The sequence below is a fragment of the Schistocerca piceifrons genome, chromosome 3 (assembly GCF_021461385.2).
Source record: "Schistocerca piceifrons isolate TAMUIC-IGC-003096 chromosome 3, iqSchPice1.1, whole genome shotgun sequence".
Classification (NCBI taxonomy): Eukaryota; Metazoa; Arthropoda; class Insecta; order Orthoptera; family Acrididae; genus Schistocerca; species Schistocerca piceifrons.
The window spans coordinates 588,848,171-588,870,240 of NC_060140.1; positions in this window are offsets into that span (position 1 = coordinate 588,848,171).

The following is a 22,070-nucleotide window of genomic DNA, read 5'->3' on the forward strand; positions in this document are numbered from 1 at the left end:
CCTCATACAGTTGGCAGAGACATCGACCTCCAGTACTGTTTTCGCGCATGTATGCGTCTGGCACAGTTGGTAAGAAGCTGTTACTGTCGTAGTCTGAGGTGGTTCGCTTGCAGTTTTACTGGCGGTGTCCTTTGTCATGTAAACTGTTCGTACATTCTCCAAATGTACTGTTAGATGTTGTAGCGGTGGTTCACGTTCGTGTTTGGGAAAACGGAAAATCCACCATGCTGCTTCGTTACTGTTGATGTATCTTCCCATTTCGTACATGAGGATCGAGTCGTTTCTGTTTGGTTCTTCGCTGTCTTTGGCTGCTTGAAATACTGCAATGTCACTGCCCTTGTTCACATACGTTGATGGATATCACTGAGTTGCTGTATTCTGCATCTATGAGTGCTTGGAACATTCTGGAGAGTAGTGTGCTATATGGTGCTACCCACTGATTATCTGTATCCAGTTCGTCGCTGCCTCGTGCTCGTACTTTTGCTATGAAGCCGCCGTTTTTGGGTGATCGTCTTCTGTATTTGGGATAGCTAACAACTATGTTTGTGTGTCGTCCACGTACGTTTTTTTTTGTATATATTCCATTGCTCATACATAGAGAATTTCGATTAATAGCCCGCATTGCCCGTGAATCGCGTTTTTCACTACTGTGTCGCACAGTTTCGGATCTTCTTGTGAAATGGGAAATTCAGTGTGGATTATGTTGTCGATATCCATGGAATGAATTCTGTCGTGTAGCGATATGAGACTGTGCGAGTGAGGTAGCTCTAGTTTTCACCATTCTATTGTGTACAACTAACGGTTCCAGAGATGTGGTATTTTGTGATGACTTCAATACATCTCATTTGTCTTTGTCTGAAAAATCGAGCTATTGTATCTATTCATGGGACTTGTCCGTATCTTAGTTGTTCTTTGATTTCTGGCCACCACGAGTTCCATGAGAATGTTATGTAGGTCATGGCGTCTTGAGTTATTCGTGCATGTGTCTCTGACTTCTTGTGGGTAAGATTACCATTGTTCCAGCGCCGTCAATGTTTCCGTCATTTATGACTGCGTCTAGAAGTGGGACATATTCTTCCGTTCCTAGTTTCTTCTGATTCAGTCTTATGTAAAGCATCCATTCCGCTTCTGTTTTTGCATACATATCTACCAGGAATCTTTGTAATAAGCGGCGAGTGTTGAGAATGTAATTGTATGTTTCATTGTCTCTTATCAAGCATAAAACTTGTTTCACGACTGTTTCAGGTGGGATTTGTTTCATAAAACGATATCCATCATCTCCGAGCAGAAATATTAATGAGTATCGGAAGGCATCATATGAACGGTGTGTCTCTGCAATGCCTTGTAGTCCTTCTCTTCATCGTATAATTATGTCACGTCTTGTGTTTTAGTTGTCCAAAATTACGATGGCGACTTCGTCTACCTGAGGTTCAATAAATCGATGATTGTGTTCTCCAGGCGGCATTTTGTCGGCTCGAATTATAACTTTAAAGGTACCAGAAATTATTTGGTCGAGAGCTGTTTTAAATATATGAATCAGTTGATTATATTTCTGCAAGACTAGTCTTCACCAGTTGGTAGTCCCAGCAGTGGCGAATACCAGAATGTACCAAAAAGGCTTCCAATGGTCCACAATGTTCCAGAACATTTCACAACATTCCAGAGTATTCTGGATTGTTCCACAATGATCTAGGATGTTCCGGGATGTGTGACTTTTTCTCATCTCAATCCACTGATATTTGTGCGTCTTTGATCAATTTATGTTTCTTCATTTCCGACAAAATATACTTGCAGAAATTTATAGTCTTCTTTGGGTAGTGGTAGTAATCAGCCTATGTTGTGATAGATTTGTCCTGGGATGAAAGAAACATAATCTATTTAATCTCTGTTAGTGCTGGTCGAAGTGACACCTAAAGAAGTCATTTGGAGGAAGTCGTTCTATGCTTTTATATTTTGAAGAAAGTCGTCTAACGTAAAATTATTGCGGAGGTGCTTCGTGTGGTGGTAATCGAATTTTTACATTCAAGCAATAGAATCCTGGTGTTTCTCTAGCGAACTTGTTCGCGTTACAAACTGTCTGATGATATCCATTTTACTGATTACGAAGTGCTTGGCTTTGTTTTATTCCTTCGTCGACTCGTGAAGGAATGTTCATTTGTTAGGTTATACTTTTAACTTGTCCGCTTTTCTCTCTGACTTGAATTTGCAGTCCTTTATTATAAGACTGTGTCGCAGTTCTTGATTCTTCAGTCCGTTCATTACGTTGTTCCCCAGTTTCTTTGCTTCTCATGGTGCTTATTCTCTTTCGTTCGGAACTTACAGTGCTTCGCGTTCTTCGTCTGTTTCGTTTTCCTTTGCTTTTCTTCTTTTGTTTCAGAACTGGCGAGACCTCCTCCTCTTTCATGTTTGGTCACAGTGTAAAGTATACATTAAATTAACTTTTTGTTAACAAATACATTAAGTACACTTTACAGACTTTACTTTCGATTTACATTCAGTCACTATAACATTCTGACTACCCACACTTCACTGTTTGTTTATATTCGCTCACTGGACTACTTTTTCGGTTGCTCCCTTCGTCACTGATATGAAACTGACGTTCGAATCCACGACGGGTCTGTACCAGTCGGTAGTCCCACCAGTGGCGAATACTAGAAAGTACCAAAAAGGCTTCAAATGTTCCAGAACATTCCACAACATTCGAGAGTGTTGTGGTTTTTTCCAAAATGATCTAGGATGTTCCGGGATGTCCCCGAACATCATGGAATCTTTCCGTAAGTCTGACTATTCCAGAACATCCGTGATCATTGTGGAACATTCTGGAACATTATAGAATGTTGAGGAATGCTCTCGAATGTTGTGGAATCATCTCGAATACTCTCAGATGTTCTACAAATTTCTAGAGGTCGAAACTTCCCAGCTCTGATATCTTCAAAACCACCTCCTTCAAGTAAAAACGGGAACATTTTTCGTGGATGGGGAATAGAGGGCTACCATACCATATAAATCCCTTGATCGTACCAGGACACGTTTCTAAGGTTTGCGGCTTGCACCTTCTACACTTTTACTTCCATGATATATATTGATTAGATCACTACTAACAATGCAAAATCAATAGCACCACACACTGACAGTTTCTGTAGCAGTCCGTGTCTGAGCGTTAGAACTGAGCATCAACAGGAAAGGCGGCACGGGCAACGTTTTCCTCAGAAGGCGCTATCGGCTAAAGACGGGCTGGGTGGTGGGAGGGGGTGAGGGGGGAGGGGGAGTTATTGTTCTGCAGAGACGGATGTTTACTGCCCTGAGTTAGGTGGCGACTGTTTACAATGCTGGAGTCGGCAGAACCCGTGAAAGTGCGGTCAATGCTGGCGAGAGGTTGCACTGTGGTGGGCCGAAAAAACGATTTCAGAGTATCGTACCCGGCGGCAGAACGGCGGGAACGGAATAAGCCGAAAATACATTCCTTCCTTTTATTCCGAAGAATGCTTCGGGTTACAAACGATGGTTGCGACATAACCTCCGGGAAATCTTCTCACGGGAAGTGCTGAATCACGGTTCCTCTGAAAAGTAGAGATGCGTTTTTGATTGTCGGAGTGCTAAGGCCATAGGAGGGGAAATGTACACTTCCAGAACTTCTTCTGAAAGGAGTATGAGCTTCAGGCGATTGGCTGGCGGATTCATGACCCACGCAGTGGGAGGTAAAGTTATTGTAATGGCCACTGCAATACGTCACCTGAGCGCAAACATAGACGACGCATGTCCAAGAGGGAATGGGTATCCCGTCTCGAGACACTTCCCTGCTGGCGTGACCCAGAGCGGAAAATCTGGCGGCTAGATTTCGAGAAGTATTGATTTCGCGAAAAAGAACGCCGAAGTCGTTTCTCTGTGAACAGACTTGTTATTCAGCTTACTCGAGTGACGATTATTTATCTCTCTGTGGCGTATGGCGCACACTACATCTACATCTACATCTACATTGATACTCCGCAAGCCACCCAACGGTGTGTGGCGGAGGGCACTTTACGTGCCACTGTCATTACCTCCCTTTCCTGTTCCAGTCGCGTATGGTTCGCGGGAAGAACGACTGCCTGAAAGCCTCCGTGCGCGCTCTAATCTCTCTAATTTTACATTCGTGATCTCCTCGGGAGGTATAAGTAGGGGGAAGCAATATATTCGATACCTCATCCAGAAACGCACCCTCTCGAAACCTGGCGAGCAAGCTACACCGCGATGCAGAGCGCCTCTCTTGCAGAGTCTGCCACTTGAGTTTATTAAACATCTCCGTAACGCTATCACGGTTACCAAATAACCCTGTGACTAAACGCGCCGCTCTTCTTTGGATCTTCTCTATCTCCTCCGTCAGACCGATCTGGTACGGATCCCACACTGATGAGCAATACTCAAGTATAGGTCGAACGAGTGTTTTGTAAGCCACCTCCTTTGTTGATGGACTACATTTTCTAAGCACTCTCCCAATGAATCTCAACCTGGTACCCGCCTTACCAACAATTAATTTTATATGATCATTCCACTTCAAATCGTTCCGCACGCATACTCCCAGATATTTTACAGAAGTAACTGCTACCAGTGTTTGTTCCGCGCTATCATATAATCATACAATAAAGGATCCTTCTTTCTATGTATTCGCAATACATTACATTTGTCTATGTTAAGGGTCAGTTGCCACTCCCTGCACCAAGTGCCTATCCGCTGCAGATCTTCCTGCATTTCGCTACAATTTTCTAATGCTGCAACTTCTCTGTATACTACAGCATCATCCGCGAAAAGCCGCATGGAACTTCCGACACTATCTACTAAGTCATTTATATATATTGTGAAAAGCAATGGTCCCATAACACTCCCCTGTGGCACGCCAGAGGTTACTTTAACGTCTGTAGACGTCTCTCCATTGATAACAACATGCTGTGTTCTGTTTGCTAAAAACTCTTCAATCCAGCAACACAGCTGGTCTGATATTCCGTAGGCTCTTACTTTGTTTATCAGGCGACAGTGCGGAACTGTATCGAACGCCTTCCGGAAGTCAAGACAAATAGCATCTACCTGGGAGCCTGTATCTAATATTTTCTGGGTCTCATGAACAAATTAGGCGAGTTGGGTCTCACACGATCGCTGTTTCCGGAATCAATGTTGATTCCTACATAGTAGATTCTGGGTTTCCAGAAATGACATGATACGCGAGCAAAATACATGTTCTAAAATTCTACAAGAGATCGACGTAAGAGATATAGGTCTATAGTTTTGCGCATCTGCTCGACGACCCTTCTTGAAGACTGGGACTATCTGTGCTCTTTTCCAATCATTTGGAATCCTTCATTCCTCTAGAGACTTGCGGTACATGGCTGTTAGAAGGGGAGCAAGTTCTTTCGCGTACTCTGTGTAGAATCGAATTGGTATCCCGTCAGGTCCAGTGGACTTTCCTCTATTGAGTGATTCCAGTTGCTTTTCTATTCCTTGGACACTTATTTCGATGTCAGCCATTTTTTCGTTTGTGCGAGGATTTAGAGAAGGAACTGCAGTGCGGTCTTCCTCTGTGAAACAGCTTTGGAAAAAGGTGTTTAGTATTTCAGCTTTACGCGTGTCATCCTCTGTTTCAATGCCATCATCATCCCGTAGTGTCTGGATATGCTGTTTCGAGCCACTTACTGATTTAACGTAAGACCAGAACTTCCTAGGATTTTCTGTCAAGTCGGTACATAGAATTTTACTTTCGAATTCAATGAACACTTCACGCATAGCCCTCCTTACGCTAACTTTGACATCGTTTAGCTTCTGTTTGTCTGAGAGGTTTTGGCTGCGTTTAAACTTGGAGTGGAGCTCTCTTTGCTTTCGCGGTAGTTTCCTAACTTTGTTGTTGTACCACGGTGGGTTTTTCCCGTCCCTCACAGTTTTACTCGGCACGTACCTGTCTAAAACGCATTTTACGATTGCCTTGAACTTTTTCCATAAACACTCAACATTGTCAGTGTCGGAACAGAAATTTTCGTTTTGATCTGTTAGGTAGTCTGAAATCTGCCTTCTATTACTCTTGCTAAACAGATAAACCTTCCTCCCTTTTTTTATATTCCTATTAACTTCCATATTCAGGGATGCTGCAACGGCCTTATGATCACTGATTCCCTGTTCTGTACATACAGAGACGAAAAGTTAGGGTCTGTTTGTTATCAGTAGGTCCAAGATGTTATCTCCACGAGTCGGTTCTCTGTTTAATTGCTCGAGGTAATTTTCGGATAGTGCACTCAGTATAATGTCACTCGATGCTCTGTCCCTACCACCCGTCCTAAACATCTGAGTGTCCCAGTCTATATCTGGTAAATTGAAATCTCCACCTAAGACTATAACACGCTGAGAAAATTTATGTGAAATGTGTTCCAAATTTTCTCTCAGTTGTTCTGCCACTAATGCTGCTGAGTCGGGAGCTCGGTAAAAGGAGCCAATTATTAACCTACCTCGGTTGTTGAGTGTAACCTCCACCCATAATAATTCACAGGAACTATCCACTTCTACTTCACTACAGGATAAACTACTACTAACAGCGACGAACACTCCACCACCGGTTGCATGCAATCTATCCTTTCTTAACACCGTCTGTACCTTTGTAAAATTTTCGGCAGAATTTATCTCTGGTTTAAGCCAGCTTTCTGTACCTATAACGATTTCAGCTTCGGTGCTTTCTATCAGCGCTTGAAGTTCCGGTACTTTACCAACGCAGCTTCGACAGTTGACAATTACAATACCGATTGCTGCTTGGTCCCCGCATGTCCTGACTTTGCCCCGCACCCGTTGAGGCTGTTGCCCTTTCTGTACTTGCCCAAGGCCATCTAACCTAAAAAACCGCCCAGCCCACGCCACACAACCCATGCTACCCGTGTAGCCGCTTGTTGCGTGTAGTGGACTCCTGACCTATCCAGCGGAACCCGAAACCCCACACCCTATGGCGCAAGTCGAGGAATCTGCAGCCTACACGGTCGCAGAACCGTCTCAGCCTCTGATTCAGACCCTCCACTCGGCTCTGTACCAAAGGTCCGCAGTCAGTCCTGTCGACGATGCTGCAGATGGTGAGCTCTGCTTTCATCCCGCTAGCGAGACTGGCAGTCTTCACCAAATCAGATAGCCGCCGGAAGCCAGAGAGGATTTCCTCCGATCCATAGCGACACACTGAAGCGCTTCTTTAAGAGAGAATGCATGAATCAAATTTCTGTCCCTGGCTAGTGATCTAACAGCAGTCTTGACTTGTGTTCTGTCTTTTGCTTAGGCAATTTCAGCCCAAGGAGTTCACGGACGTATACTGCACCCACTGTGTACGCAGAGAATTACAGAAAAGTCACATACACATCATCATGACTGTGCAGTCAGAGAATTGTATTTAGGCCGCATAAACCATCGGCGCAGCGGCCAACGTCCCTAGGAGCAGCTGGTCGGTGCAGTGGAAGTGCTGCCTGTACCTCAGTACGTGGTTTTCTCTGAAAGCACCGGTCAGTGTGTAGGTGATTTGTTCCTCACCGCTAATCAGTATCAGCCAACTTTGTGTCCATCTAATAAAGGGGGACAGTCTAAAGAAAATCAAACATACGTCGTGCCAATTTCTAAATTACATTTAGGGTTGAATTTGTCGTTGAGTACATATTTATACAATTTTGCACTCTTTATCTTGCGTGAGGGTAAATCATTTATGGAATCCTAGCTGTGATTTGATTCTAGTAGCATCTCTATGGAAATAATTGATTTGAAGTAAAGCCGCAACATGAGACTTCGTTTTATTCAATCCCTAGGTGTAGACTGTCACTGGCAGGGTCGTTTTAGTCATTTTTAGGCTTGACAATTCCACTGCGGACACAAAATTACGCAATCACACACACACGCAATACGTTACGAACACCGTATTTTCACATAGTGTTCAGCGACGAACTGCGGATCTGCACTATCCCAGATGAACTGCGGATCTGCACTATCCCAGATGATCAACATCGGCGAGTATGGCGGCAAGCTGAGGAAACGTATCGTTGCTTTATTGCTTCGACGAGGCACGTGTGGTAGCCAGGTCACGACTGGTAAAACCTGAACAACTGTGATGTCACAATTGTGTGTACTATGTCCTCATGTGTTACCTCTCATGCGACCACATCGTGTTGCTATTTTTCAGCAGGATTCTGTGCGGAGCAAGATCTTCAGATCCATCACCGGTAAAAAATTTATTCGACCAGCTCACGCGTTAACTCCGTCCCAGCGCCCCCATGCTGGATATCAAGTACCAGTTATGCTGTTGTATTCCAGCCTGTCACATGAGAGGATACCTACCAAACGAATCAGTGCATATATCCAGGCCGGAGGAAAGGGGGCGCGGAAGGACAACGTCATCCTGATAAGTGAGTCCATACTGCCAAGTTATTTATGTATTCCACTCGATTTTATAACGATTGTAATAACATCAGTTACCCTCTCGTAGCGTGAAGTTTCATAACTTTCTTCTTGCCTTTCTGACTGCTTCACGTTTCTAGTCAAGAAGTGTAACATTAACGTAACAAGTAACAGAAAGAAAATTTGGGAAACAAACAATTCTTATATTTTGAAAATGCTGTCAATCTCAGTTATTTGGAGATGCGAAACCTGGATAACAATACTAAAAGTAAACCGAGAACTCAGAGTGCGTACAAAGACAAGAAAGAGGTTACACAATAGAGCTCCAAAATGAAATATCTAAATTATAGCTGAATCAGGATTGATACCTATAGATAAGAAGAAAATGATGAATTTGGAAATAAACAGAATTAGCACATCAGTAGGTTGTAGGATGATATCCTACCAAAAACGCTGTTTAACTATTAGCTTTCAGGACGAAGAAACGTAGGGAGACCAAAACACAGATCGAAGGCTGTAGGCTAATCTAAGCAGCCTTAACAGGCAAATTCTAATATGTGCAGGAGAAGAATAACAAGACTATGAAGATGTGTCATCAAGAAAGTACATCTGTCTGTAGGTAATGCGTAGCACTTGGTATTAGTGTAGCAAATACATTTCTGCGTTACATATGTGGTAGCCAATAACTGTTACTAAATACACTGCGTAATAAGAAAAAAAGAGAAGCATCCTGGAGCTGAGGAGGAAACGAAATGAGCTTCATGGGTTGAGGGAATATATAATATCATTTCAAAACTAAATCAAATTTATTAAGAACTCCGCACTATGAGCCCACTTACCATTATCACGTTGCGCCCCGTCTGGCTTTGATGCATCCTCTCATTCAATCCGGATAAGTATCATAAAGCCTTTGCATACTGCGCTGAGGCCATCCGACCTACTACTCTTTCAACTGGCCCTTGGTATTGGTACTTGGACGCAATTAACGCCTGGGATGGCCCCATACCTGTTGTCAGGTACAGTTCTGAAGAAATTGTTGGCCGTGGGAGTAGCACCTGTGGACGATCTTACGTCACTTCATCCTCCTGTCCTTATACTTTCGGGTATGACCAGATTCCAGAACTGCTCTTCTACCGCAAAGTACTTAAATTTGGACAAAATGAAAAAGGCGTAGCTGAATTAATTCGTACTTAGCTTTTTGGTGGTTTTGAAGTTTGTGGTGAGTCTCCCACGCTGCTGCTGCTGATTCTTGTGCATGTTTATAAAAATAGGTTCTGGTAAGAGTTTTGATATTTCTCGTAAAATAAAAAGTCTTGACCATGATTTCATTTTCCACCAGATGGTTTACTTCCAAATTCTGAGTACACTTTCACTAATGGTTACAATATTCACATCCATTAGTGACAACAGTTTTTTGAGCGACCCTCAAAACACGCCGGACTCGAGACGTCAAAGACCTCGTAAACCCTCCAGGTTCAGGCTGGAGTAGTTATTCAGGATTTTGTCTGCAAGCTTTTCACACAGGTTAATACTATTACAAAAATTTACAGGTTGAGGATAATGCTTACAGTAGCTGTTGGTAATTGATTACCAGAATGTGATCGTTGTACTGTGTTTACAGTGGTGTACTTAATTTGATTTCGGGGTGTTTTCCACTCTAATTGCCAAACAGGTGGTTTGTAGTTTTTTGCATACAGGTTACATCTGTTTTATGTTCCAGATCAGGATTTACAAATAATAATAGTAATTTGGGTGTGAACAGTTTTGTGAATCAACGGTGCTTCTTAACCCTAGGATGTATGGTGCCGAAAACAAACATGAATGCATATGCAGGGCCTCCAAGGCCCTGCCCTAATTTAAAATTTCCTTCTTTTCATATAATCGTTCTTTGGAGTTAAATTTATTTCTGTCAAATTTATTGTAATATTGAAAGATTCCTTAGATACAGTAACAGGATCTGGTGGGTCTGATTAACATTTTATTATTTTTTTAAAAAACTCTAAGAGCGAATTTTTATTAGTTACATCCATTTACATACAACGGATAGAAATAATTTTATTAATTCACTTACAAGTTGCAGTTTACATTTTATAACATTCATTACAACCAATTCCTTCAATTAAAACATACTCATTATTCACAATATTATGTATATAGGCAATATTTTGACAAAAAGTTGTTATTTATCGTTCACATAAAATTGCATTTTTCTTAGTTTTCAACATGTGACAAACAAGAAGCACAAAGAACGCCACTATGTTCCTTACAAATGTTGGTTTTACACTTAATGCATGTCATAGCACTTTTCCTGTGTTTATTATTGAATCTTCTTCTCTTTCCTGAAACAGGTAGTTGGTTCGGCAATATGATATCTTTTTGAACACCACATCTTTGCATGGCATCAACGATTTTCTTTGGAAGATTAGGGATCTGAATACGAAGTTCCATTAGTGGTCTTACCATTTCGTATGCTAAATCTCTTAGCAACAAACGCCTTTAATTACTTCTTCCACTATGGTTGTCAGACGTTGGGGGGAAAATAAAATTTCGCTGTTCATTGCTGCGACGTCCATCATATTCATCCATAATGCAAATGACCATCCTCTTGTTTGTCTCTTGCAAGTGTAATAACGAATTTTCTGGTCCATTTGGTCTGCTCCACCCTTCGTAGAGTTATAGAACTTTATTATATCTGGTTTCCTTTTTGCATGAGTTACATTAATGTTTCTGTCGTGATGGATTGTGCTCATGAGAACTACAGACATTTTTCTTTTTGGGAACATAACTCACCATTGTAATATCACCTCTAAATGCAAACAAAGAGGAATAAATCGCTGTTGAGGCAGATGGTTTCATCTCATTAGGAGTTTCTGGTTTATTTTGTTTGATTGTTCCCACCACTGTAATTTGCTTCTGAAGCATCTCTTCTGCCATCTGCACACTAGTAAAGAAGTTCTCAACAGTAATATTTTTTGATGATCCTTCAATGCTTTTAGCAAGATCTTTCACCACATTCAATCCAAGATTTTTCTGAATAGGTTCATGGGGCTTCCTTCCCGTGTAAACAATTCTGTCTAAAGGACATGCAGATGTAGCGTCACATAACCAAACTATTTTTATACCATACTTGGCTGGTTTAGAGGGCAAATGCTGGGTGAAGCTGCATCTTCCACGGAATGGGACTAGCTGTTCGTCAACTGTGAGCGAATCATTGGGAATCATTCTATTTCTACGCTTGTCATGAAATAGTTCCCATACATAGCGAACAGCTGCAAGTTTGTCATCTGCAGATCGAGCTTCACTGGTACGCCTGTCATCAAATCTAATCATTCTCGTTATATCCCCGAATCTATTTACTGACATGGTGGCCTTATATGCAGGATTTGCCTTTTCATCCAAGAATAATTCTCTAATAGGGACAGCCCAACTTTTCTCAACACCAGAAAGCAGTAAAAGACCAAGAAAACCCTCCATTTCAGCAAGCGAAACGTTTTTCCACGTTTGACCACGTAAAGCAGCCACTCTTCTGCCTTCAATATTTGTCAGTTGATGATTTCCTCTAGTATTTCCTTGGAGATGAAATATTCCCAGGCATCCTTAGGTATACAGTTTTTCAAACCACGGGCTGGACCAGGTGCCTTCTTCACGATATTATGGAGAGGCGTACGAAAAGTTGCAGGAGGATCTAATTTCAAAATCGTTCTATTCCGACTAATGTATCTGTGGTCTTCTGTACCTTTTTTGTGGTGGATCTTCATTTCCAGACTCTGATGAAGTAGTATTATCGGAAGGTCTGTCATCTGCCTCAGTATTCACATCTGCAGATTCATTGGCTGATTGTTCACTACTTGTGTCTTCAAAAATATTTCCTTCCTCGCAATAATCACCTTCTTCAACCCACTGAGTCAAAACACTTTCAAAATTAGCTGCATTTGAACGTACTAACTCTCTTGCTTTGCGTGTCGAAGCCATAGCAAAAGGCGTGTCTCTCGAACAGTAGCTTGTGCAGCAATGAAGACATACAAAGGCCTTGGAAGCCCTGTATATGAATCCTAGGGTTAATCCAAATTTACGACGGAATTTTCATATTTCAAAATTTAGCTATTTTGTATTTGAGATAGAACTGACAAAAGCTGCGAAGCATTTCAGAGTGTCTTCTAAGTTTCCGGATGAGACATGAAGTTCGAGATCTTTATTTAATTAATAATTTAACAACATAGCAAAATTCATAATTTTCGTCTTTTGGTTAGTTATTGAAACTGACGTAGCTATTTCTGTGATGTCAGTGCTCAGAGGTTTGTTTACATTTATTATACATTTTGTCTGTTCCAAAAATTTGTTTCCTTGGGTTGGCAATTTTTAAGCATACTATCAAAATAATTGTGGAGAAGCTGTACAAAACTCATCCTATATTTCTTGTGTATAGAACTTACAGAGTGCCTACAAATGTTATCGGTCGAAATATTACGTAACGGTTTGAATAGAATGTAAAGTTGGAACAAGAAAGATTTACTGAATCTAACGACGCCATCTCCATATTGTTAGAATGAGCATTTTAATGTTGAAAAATGGCACCACGTCACCGTCACAGAAGAGGTAACACATGACGACCGACGCAGAAAGTGCGTGACGTACCTTTGTGCCTTAGAGTTTCCTCAGCCATTATCAGCCATGGCCTGAAGTCATACCTGATGATTCCCCACACCACTATGCCATCAGTAGCATAGCTTTGCCTTCTGAAACATTGGAAGTACGTGATCTCTTCCCTAGCAGCTTTTGTACTCGCCGACAATTGTCGTTGGGGATATTATTCAAAATGTGTCCAAATGTGTGTGAAATCTTATGGGACTTAACTGCTAAGGTCATCAGTCCCTAAGCTTACACACTACTTAACCTAAATTATCCTAAGGACAAACACACACACCGATGCCCGAGGGAGGACTCGAACCTCCGCCGGGATATTATTCAACTGCGATTCATCACCGAATCCAATGCGACGCAATTCATGGGCAGCGCATTCTTCCAGTCACGGCACCTACCCAGACGCCGCCGTTTGTGTTGTAGTGTTAGGCTAGGCGCAAATTGAGAAGCGTATAGCACGTGTGACATGACGCGACACTACAGCGCGACATGCACGTTCCGCACGGGTCGCGCGGGTCCAGCGCATATTGCGACGCGTACACCATACTTCGCACGCGCCGACAGGCGACGCTTTGCGCTGACTGAACCAAAGCGCGCGCAACCTGTTACCTTTCTCAAACGATTTTACAGAAACTATTCTCTGAAAATATATGATTTTTGCCTTACTTGTAGCGTTATATGTCAGCTTCGTGACGAAGTGCCCATTACCTCGCTAATGACCATTCTTATTGTGACGTACACATTTAAGTAAGACACTACGCAAAACTCAAAAAGTTTGCAACGAAAATTAGGGGTCTCTGTGATTTTGCGTTTGGTGCGTATTACACCATATGTTGCTGCGTATGAAATTTAGCTAACATGCTGAATTTTTGTTTAGGATTTGGAGGAGATCTCTATCTGCCTCCGATCTTGAGAAAATGGATCTCACGTAGCGCGCTCACTTCCGATCTGACGCCCGCGAGAATGAAATACTCGCAACATCTCTCGTATCTCCTAAACCGCTCGAGACATCGAAACGAAAGTTGGCGAATGATAGCACACGAGGAGGAGAGTATTTTGCCAATTATTAAACACACGGTACTTTCTTATCTATGGCGATATATCACTACTTATACTTCTTTTTTTATTTATTCCACTCCAGTGACAGTAATTTTTTAAGAGTTATCGACAGCTAGCGAAACAAGGGCTTCCTAGTATGAAAATAAAAAGGAAATTTCTTCTTTTATGTTACTGCAAACCGATACTATGAGGTTTTTCGTAAGCTATTGAGCTCTGTGATTGCCAATTACTTGTTCAATGAGGCCCTCCGTTTCGGATTTCTGTCTCAATAGCTGCTGTGAGATGAGTTTTGCAAATTACACTGTGACAAAGGAAGTACAATTAAACCAGTCACCAAGAGAAACGTGGCCGTTACTCACAAATGGTGATGCTTCTTCGAATGAGAAAAGGTTAACAACTCACACAAAAACAGATTTGCAATTCTGTTGGAATTTTGGTGGAATCCCCGTAACCCATCGTATTTTTAACACTGAGCGACTGGAATGGAAACTTACCAAAGGATTTTATTCCTTCTCTTAATCTGAGCAGTATTAAAATAATGACGAGCGTTCCTTCAGGCGGAATGACAGGCACATGCCAGATACTGTTTACTCACCTAGGGCTTGCTAAACTGACAATGCGTGATCGCGAATAAAATAGTTGTTATTGAGAAAAATAAACTATTGATCTGTCGCACAACACAATGGTCAGTGAATTGTCAGCAGCGAATGATAATGCGCGTGACAGGAATGCAGAAGCTAGCCATGTGTGCCTTGTGAGATGCAGTTCGAAAAACATTGTCTTGAAAGTAGATCTGCCTTTGTCAGCAGCACATTCAACAAATTAAATATATCTAATCATAACACTCTTTCCGGATATTCCTACTTTCGTAATAATACCGACCATTTTCTTCATTTGTGTAGCCTGTTGTTGTATAATTAGTTTATTATTGCTGATAATGTCCAAGCACCAATTGAAATGCTTTTTCTCACCACGGCGAACCAATTAAAAAATTAAAACATTGTTATTTGTGACTGCTTTTTGACTGTTTCTAGCTTGCAGTGGAAATGTGATATTCACATGCATGTAGTACAGTGCCTCGTATTACATTATTACATCCATATCAGAGTAATCACAGTGAAACTGCCGGCCGCCGTGGTCTAGCGGTTAAGGCGCTCAGTCCGGAACCGCGCGACTGCTACGGTCGCAGGTTCGAATCCTGCCTCGGGCATGGATGTGTGTGATGTCCCTAGGTTAGTTAGGTTTAAGTAGTTCTAAGTTCTAGGGGACTGATGACCACAGATGTTAAGTCCCATAGTGCTCAGAGCCATTTGAACCATTTGAACAGTGAAACTGCTATACTTCAGATCTTGGACGCTTTTTACCAGAAGCACAATGGGATCACACCTGTGGAGATTATCCCTTTCTAAATTTTTGTAACAGATGGTACAGATAAATTGGTTCAAATGGCTTTGAACACTATGCGACTTAACTTCTGAGGTCATCAGGCGCCTAGAACTTAGAACTAATTAAACGTAACTAACCTAAGGACAACACACACATCCATTCCCGAGGCAGGATTCGAACCTGCGACCGTAGCGGTCACGCGGTTCCAGACTGAAGGGCCTAGAACCGCACGGCCACACTGGCCGGCTCGTACAGATACGCTAGCTTACTAGGCAGCGAGAAGATGAACTTGCTTTACTTTCCTGCCTTGATTGTTAATCACATGATTTTATAATATTCCTTGCTTCCTTATTAACTACTCCCTGTCGCTTCCTTCGATCTGAAAACATCGCGGAGGCATATGGTGCAATTCCAGCGCCCAATGGCTCATCAGTTACTGAAGTATACATTTTTCTTGACAGAAGAAAAACAAAACAAAACTACGCAGATATAAATAACAGAAAAGTATAACGTGCTAACGAAGAAAGCTGGAGCGTTTAAATGGCGAAAACCGAAACACTACCCAAAGGCAATAAAATTCAGTGCACAGTAAGGCAAAATTTATCGTATGAGCAATATTACCACTTCTCATATGCGCCGTTCCGATGTGAACATATGGCCGGGCTACTTTTCCACTCCCCGCCTCAAATTTCCCACGGTGCTAGCGAGGCACGCGCGACGCGCGGCGCGAGAAACTGTGCCTCAACCACAACGCCACGCGACCTGGCGCAGGCGCGTGTCGCGTCCCAGTCGCGTCGCGTCGCAATTTGCGCGGTCCCTTTTGAACCTGTGATGTTACAAAAACGCGCGCTGTGCAGCGTCGCGCGACACGCGCTATACGCGTCTCAATTTGCGCCTAAACTTAAAGCAGGCTACGCATTTGGTGGTAGTCATCTAGTCACCTGGTCCCTAACCAGTGCTGTGGAATAACACAATGTTGCTTGGAGGACATTATTTGTTCCCGGATGCGAGGAGCACATGCGAATAGTGTACGTTGTGCTTGGTGCACAATACGGCTATCCTTCCTTTAGATGGCCAGTTGTGGTCTACTGAAAGCTTGGCGACTAGTACACATTTTCTTCACGTTCCCATGCCATCCAAACACTGCACCACTATCACATCCAGATACCCAATAAATGCGGATACTACACGGTTCGACCAGCCTGTCAACAGAAGACACATAATGAGGCCCATTTCTCTTTTAGTTGTTGATAACGCTGTCTCACACGAGAAGGCGGCTTCTCCGTGGTGTTATCTCAACAGCTGATGCTGCTCACGTCATTATACACCCTACCAGGGTTCGGTAACAACAGTAAACATGAACAACATTAATGTCAGCCGATATGGTCGACATTGACATCTAACCATGTGTTTTAGATGATTCGCATTTTTTTGAAAGCAATAAAATTAGAATTACTTAAAAAGATCGCTCCTGGTACAATTGTATTAGCGGCAGAACGATAGCTAATTCTAGAGAAAATCGGCAATATAAATTTATTATCGCGCAATTAGGGCAGCAACCGATCTGTCTCATGTTAAGAGTTGTCGGGTCAAGTCCGGAGGAAGCCTGCACATATTACCAATTTGCTGTAGCCCACGCTGCTAGGATCTCGACACTAGAACACCGCACTTATCATCTGGTGTGGCATTAATGATGAAGAAGAATGTGAGCCACGATCAATAGCTGTAGCATCAAGGCTGACATGGGACGAGTGATGATGAAAGGACAATGTGAAGATCATCTGTACCATCTCTAGTTGATAGCTGCTGCGACAATAACTATACTAAAATGGCCTTCAAATGTTAAGATGGTGACATTTCGTCGACAATAGAATATAAACAGGTGCACTCAGAGACATTTCTGTCTATCTCCTTGAGCTCTGCAATCTGGTACTAGATAGTTTGCTGCAACTTGTACGATTTTAGCGGTGATCTGCAAAAGAACACATGGTGCGCGTGAAGCTGTCCTGCTAATTCTCATTGAAACTATTTTTCATGTACAATACATCAAATGGACGGAATTGACGGTGGTGCTTCATACCTCAATGAAATATTGTAGTCCCCCTTCTAATAGCTGTCAACTCTAATGTATTGGCCGCAGCGGCCCGCCTCCGCCGGAATGCTGTATACCAAGTTATAATAAGCACTTCGTCTTCTGGCGTGCTTGGAGTAAGACTTGTTTTGGCGTCTGACAGCGCCGTTCGCTGTACGATTTGGTGGTAAGATGTAGCTTTGCTGGGTGCAAGAATAGCACACTTTTTGTGTCATTAGTGTCCTGACTGGATTGATGCGGCACGAATTCCTCTCTTGAACCAAACTTCCAACCTCGTCATCCCAGAACAGCAACTGCAACCTATGTGCTCAACTATTTTCTGGATGTAGTTCAGTATCTGTCTTCCCTGGCAGTTTTTATCCTCCCTGTATCACCGTGCAAGTTTTTCTCCGATGTCTTAACTGATTTCCTACATTCTGTTCCTTCTTCTTGTCAGTGTGCTCCAATTGCATTATGAGTTTTTAATCATTTTTAGCGAGGGCACGTTTAATGCACGATTATTTTTCCCGATGCGCATCGCGAAGTACTGAAACTTTAATAGTTTTGACGCGTTTTTCACATGTTGTAATCCGGTCATTGTGTCTTTGTGAAGAAGTGTGTTTCGATGTGTAGTACTGGTATTAAGTCATCTGAATGGTAGAACATTTAATTTTGTTCCGCCCATTATGACAGAACGTTAATCGGCAATTGTTTGTGACTCGTATTAATCTCGGTTTGATCGATTTTCTTGCGTGATGGAAGTCGATATGTCGAGTGTTTTCTGAGGTCTAATATGGCATGGTCTACTGCGACTTAATTACTTTTCTGGAGTCAGTTATATGAATTTCAGTTCATGTGTTCTTTCAAATCGATTTTTTCTTGTCAATCTGTTTCCTATGAAGATACTTTTTTTTACCCAATATCACATTGGGTACTATTATTCTTGATGACTGGTTCCAACAATTAAGTCTGTCACCTTCCGATCTTCAAAAAACTTGTTATACGTCCTGTTCCGTTATAACTGTATCCCACAATGCCATGTTGACGCTGTAGTAGACTGTTTGTAGCAAATTCCACACATGTTTGTTAAAAATAAAAACATATGAGTCACATACAAAAACCTGCTTTTATTCTTAATTGACCTGTGTGGACTGTGCTGCATACTACCCACTGCAGTATGAACATGGCATGATTGATAAAATCGTAATGATGTACGAGTATAACAAGAAGATTTCGGAAAATGTCGGTTTCATTGTTGAAACCTGTTATTAGGAGTTAATACTACTGAATGATACCTTGGCTATGAATAATTTCTTGAACGGAAACACAGATAGTTGCTTCTTAGTCTCCAATAAAGAGGAATTTTAATCATTTCTCTGTTCAGAAGACTTGGTGCTGATTTGTAGTCAGACATCAGCATACGGTCAGTCATTGCAAACCGCCTTTAAAAATAGTATGACTTTATTAATTCTCAGTGCCATAACATCAAAATTAACATTAATTACTGTGTGTAGTATACATCACGTTCTTTGCCTGATTGTTGACGTTGGCACAGCAGGCAGAGTCGCAGCTATTTATTACACTGAACGTCTGTTTATTCGGTGCCTTGTGTTTGCGGTCTGTTACAAAAGACAGTGTCCAAATGCCCAGTGTACTGCACCAAGCTATAAGCGACGTTGCACTAGACATTTCCATACGTGATGCTATATATGTGATATGGTTACTCAGATTGACGTAAATTCAATTTCTACAGTGCAGGAAAAGTAAAAATACAAATATGTGTGAGGGGTGACGTGGGTGTACTTCGCAAATACAGTAGTAAGAGGCATTATAAGTATGGGTACAACGCGAAATGCTGTTTAAGGAGGAGAAGAGACGAGCTGGGCATGTAACGAAAGGCCCTTGACAAAGCGAACTCTATTGCGATATTTAACAGTATTTGAGTAGGGTGTGTTGCGGGTATGTTGATGGCTGGGCTGTTTTTACAATGTTACTTATAATCCGTCTTGATTTCGAAAATGTTTATTCACATGACGGGTTTCGGCTCCTCTAGAACTACCTTCAGATCTTCGATTTCGGTTACAGGAGTAATCCGTCCACTCACAGCAACCTTCACATGCTGCGTCTCGCCTCCGCCTCGGAGGTGTTATTTTTCCTAGGGAGCAAACGAATGTATGTGCCTCTTATATCGAATCCGAGTTCGCGTGTGTATCAGGTAGTGTATAGCAGGTTCGAACAACTTCATACCATCGGCGTTCTTCGGCAGAAGCTCTGGACGTAGCTATGTATACGATTGTCTTAAAAAAAATCTGATCGTTCTTCCTCCGAGGACGGGCCGCTAGGGACAGATAGTAACGTCAATAATTAAGTTTCCTCCCGATTCTGAGACCTAAATTCTGCAGTATCGTTTTATGTGATTCCCTATTCTGCTCTGAATAAACAGTCGGTATTTATTACTTTCCAGCAGTTTTTCCAAGCTGATAAATATCCCGTCGTTATGTTTTATTTAGAAAATCGTATAGACTAAAGTAAGAGTTAAAAACTAAACTCTAGTGTTTAAGTATGTCTGATGAACTTGTATTGTCGGTTTTCAATAACATTATTTCCAGTTTTCAATTTACCATGTGTTGTGTTTACGTACATGAGATCTCGAGTGATGCTTGAAATATGTAGTTCAATTGGGAAGAAAATGGAACATCAATATCTCGACAGATAAAAACATGCCCTACATGAATTGAAGACAAAATAACCTTCGTCTTGGTATATTGAATAATTTCTGAAATGTGAATGCTGTTTCGCATGATATCACTTTACAGTTTGAATTAGCAGGACAGCTTCACGCGCACCATGTGTTCTTTTGCAGATCACCGCTAAAATCGTACAAGTTGCAGCAAATTATCTAGTACCAGATTCCAGAGCTCAAGGAGATAGACAGAAATGTCTCTGAGTGCACCTGTTTATCTTCTATTGTCGACGAAATGTCACCATCTTAACTGACTTATGTAGCGGTCTGGCGTAGCAACTATAAAACCAAATAAACAAAAAAATGATGCTGATGGGCAGACCAAAGAAAATGAAGACTGATGTTCTCACCGACTTGTTTGTATATCATTTAGAAATCTACAATTTAGTATTAGATCTGATGACATATCACTTATGGCGTACACAGCGCATTGCAAAGGATGGTATTGGCCGCATACCTTTATACTTTATATTCCTAATCAAATGATTTCTCGTGGTAGTACCATCATCTCAATACATTCACTAGTTTTCGGCGGTAATGGGACAGAAACGAATTAGTAGTTGCGATTTTATTTGCATGAATTAAACGTATTTACTTGTATGATGTACATATTTTGAATGTGTTCAGCATTAGACCTTTCATTTCACACCCAATACGACAACTTATCTTCATTTTACTTTTCAGAGATGTGAATTTTAGGTTATAAAATACGGCATATTGAATCTAGTGCGATAATGTTATACATCCTATGACTCGCATCGTAAGATACCTGATTGCCAAATCGCATCGAAAGATTGCCAAATACGCTGGTGTCCAAAATTAAAGCAACAAACCGCTTTTTCTCCGTCCTGTGCTTAATTCACGATATAATCATTCAAGCTGTCAACAGATACCCCTAGATCGTGTTTCGCAGCGAAGATGGCATTTCGGTCAGCGGAAAACCATGCCAACGATGAAGTCAGGGGACCTATCAAACTGAATAGTGTTTGCCGGGTAGTCCCACAACCACGATCGTTGTGTACACAGTTATAGACGTGCAGTATGGCAGAGAGAAGACGCATAACAGACTCTCTGCGGCGATGGCCATAGGAAGAATGGAAGAAGGACAGTCGCAAACTCATGTGGCCCGATGGCTTAATATGAATGCTTCTATAGTTTCTCGGATATGGCGACAGTTTACAGGGACAGAAATTGTATCCCGAAGACCAGGAAAAGGTCTACCACGTGTACCATCAGAAAAAGAGGACCATTATTTGGCTGTAAGGGCACGACGGTATTGGCGTAGTACAGCGCAGTAACTGGCATCTAGACTCGCAGCATCACCGTACGTCTTGTATCGAGGTAAACGGTGTAGAGAAGGCTTCGACAGAGTGGCGGAGACTGGCCGTATGTGTGTCTCCGCCGCCTCTTCAAGGAAAGGAACGTCTAGAGTGGAGCGGTCAACATGCCACCTGGACATTCGAACAGAGGGCCAATGTTCTTTTCACAGATGAGTCTCGATTTGGTCTGGAGAGTGATACTCGACGGATTCGCATCTGACGGGAATGTGGAATACGATTTAGAAACCAGAACAGTGTGGAGAGACACCGATATCGAGGAGAATTGCTAAAGTTGTGGGCAGGGATTATGTTGACCACTCAGACACCTCTTCATGAAATTGTGCGGATGAATCGTAAAGGTTTCATTGCTGTCAGGTATCGTGATGAGATCTTGGGACCTCATGTACGTTTGTTACGAGGTGCTGTGCACCCAGACTTCGCACGGATGGACGATAATGCTCGACTTCATAGAGCA